The sequence below is a fragment of the Schistocerca piceifrons genome, chromosome 1 (assembly GCF_021461385.2).
Source record: "Schistocerca piceifrons isolate TAMUIC-IGC-003096 chromosome 1, iqSchPice1.1, whole genome shotgun sequence".
Lineage (NCBI taxonomy): Eukaryota > Metazoa > Arthropoda > Insecta > Orthoptera > Acrididae > Schistocerca > Schistocerca piceifrons.
Genome location: NC_060138.1, coordinates 802,365,316 through 802,368,029, shown reverse-complemented (window position 1 = coordinate 802,368,029; position 2,714 = coordinate 802,365,316).

Sequence of the window (2,714 nt, the reverse complement as noted above, 5' to 3'; positions counted from 1 at the left end):
GCAGCCTTCCTTTTTTCCAGGGCTGCATTTCCTTCCCCTTCCCCTCCTTTTCCCTCCTTGCTCCTTCCCCCTCGCCCTCTCCTCTCCCTCTCTTGGTGTCCTTGCTTATGTTGGCCCCCACTATCCTCCTGGTTCTGTTGGTTTTACAATTTGGCTTTGTTGCGTAATCACCTCCTCCTTTTGGCACTCTCTGGTCCCTCTCTGAGGTTTGACCTCCATTACTAAATTTCTCTTCTGTAGTTTGAGCCATATTGCCTAGTGTCTCCGACGTGTGCCCTCCTAGTACATTCCACCTTTTCTTTTACGTCGTTGTCTGATGCTAGGGTGCATAGCCAGCACGGTAGCCAGCCCGTGTGGTGTGGTCACTATGTACCCTTTTGATTGAGCCCCCTAAACACATAGGGATCACACTTCTGATACCTGAGCTGTGACCTCCTCATGCAAGCCTTGGAGTGGTTGCTTGTCACCCTGGAGCATCGGAACTCCCGGCAATGGCTGCTGTGCCAAACGGCCCTTGCTGTGGCTGGTGGCGCCCTTGAGGAGAGCCCCTGATCGGAGTGGGTGGTATCAGGGCGGACGGTATGCAAGTGAAACGCATACGGGTCCAGAACTCTGGCCGTTCTTCTGCGGCCGTCTCTCTGCGTGGAACTGATTCTTCGAGTGCTGCTTCTCTTGCCCCTTTGGCTTTCCCTTCCATGGCTACCCCCTGGGAAGACGGTCAGGCTCGTCGGCTAGGGGCGAAACCTTTCCCCCGCTATTTGGTTTGCACCAGGACTCATTGGGATACTTTCACCAATACCAAACATTTATTCTTTGTGGAACACATTGAAGACAAGTTTGGCGAAGTGGACTCCCTGAGCAAGATGCAATCGGGTTCGCTGCTGATCAAAACTGCTTCAGTTGCCCAGTCTGCGGCCCTTCGTGTCTGTACCCATCTTGGCACAATTCCTGTGTCCATTACCCCTCACCAGTCTCCCAATGCAGTTCAAGCTGTGATTTTTCACAGGGACCCCATCCTTCAAACTGATGAGGAACTTCGGGACAATCTCGGACGGCGGGGTTTTCACTTTGTTCGGCGTATTCTGAAGGGTCCTAAGGACAATCACATTGATACTGGTGCCTTTATCCTGGCCTTTGAAGGGGATACCCTCCCTGAGAACGTAAAGATTATGGTTTATTGATGTGATGTGAAGCCGTGCATCCCACCTCCTATGAGATGTTTTAAGTGCTTGCGTTTTGGACACATGTCTTCCCGCTGTTCACAGGCCCCTCTCTGTGGTGACTGTGGACGTCCACTCCATGACGGGAGTCCTTGTGTTCCCCCTCCTGTGTGTGTTAATTGTCATGGCAATCGTTCTCCACGTTCACCAGATTGCCCAGTATATAAGAAGGAAAAGAAGATACAGAAGTATAAGTCCCTTGATCGTTTAACCTACACAGAGCCTCATAAGAAGTATATACGTCTTCACCCTGTGTCTGTGACATCTAGTTACGCTTTAGTTACATCTTCACCCCTTTCTCCCCCTTTCTTACCCCAATCCCGGATCCCTCTCCTCCTCCCCCCCCCCACCTCAGCTGCGGCTCCCACACCTTCTCCCCTAGGCGCTGCTCCCCCACCCCAGCCAGAGAAGTGTCCCATTCCTTCGGCGTCTGCCGGTCAAGGGCGCCTCTCCCGGGATGCCCCTTCCCGGCACCTTCCAGGCCAAAGGTCTGCTGCCACGCGATGACCGCGAGAGCCGCGGTCTGTCGGCCCCCAGGTCGCCCGATCTCTTTCTGTTCCTGATCTTGCTGCAGATGGCTCCTTTATGCCACACAACCCTCCTTGATCTCAACCTGAAAAGAAGAAGAAACATAAGTCCCGGGACAAAGAGTCTCTGGTGTCACCAGAGGTCCCATCCACGGCTTCACAACCAGATTCTGACGTGTCGTTCATGGATGTCGCCCCCTCCTTGTCAGTGACGGGTGGTGACCCGGCGGTATGACTGGCTTTAGCGTATTCAGCCCCCACTTAAATCATCATTCTGTGGTTATTCAATGGAACTGCAATGGATACTATCGTCACCTTCTGGAATTGAAATCCCTTATTTCGTCTTACTCTGCAGCTTGTTTGGTTCTAAAGGAATCTCATTTTACTGATGCTCACTCACTAACCCTCCGTGGGTTCCGTGTTTTCTGTCGAAATCGGGTCGGACCCCTGCAGGCTTCTAGTGGCGTTTGTACGTTGGTCCGTACAGACATTGCTAGCACGTGGATTCCTCTTCAAACTACATTGGAAGCGGTTGCTGTTAGCGTCCATCTGGACTCTGAGGTCACGGTTTGCAATCTTTATCTCCCTCCTGACAGGACTCTTACATCTGCTGCCTTAACTGCCCTTCTTCAGCAACTTCCTTCTCCCTTCCTCCTTCATGGGGATTTTAATGCTCATCATCCCTTGTGGGGCAGTGCATTTCCATCTAGACAAGGTCTTCTCATGGACCAGTTTATTGCAGACCACGACTTGTGCCTTCTTAATGATGGCTCCCCTACTCATTTCAGTGCCGGTCATGGTACCTTTTCTGCCATTGATATTTCTCTTTCTTCTCCCTCTCTCCTCCCTTCATTACACTGGTCGCCACACGACGACCTTTGTGATAGTGCCCATTTCCCGTTGATTCTCTCTCTCCCTTCTCGCTCCCCGATGGACAGGTTACCTCGTTGGTCTTTCCAACACGCCG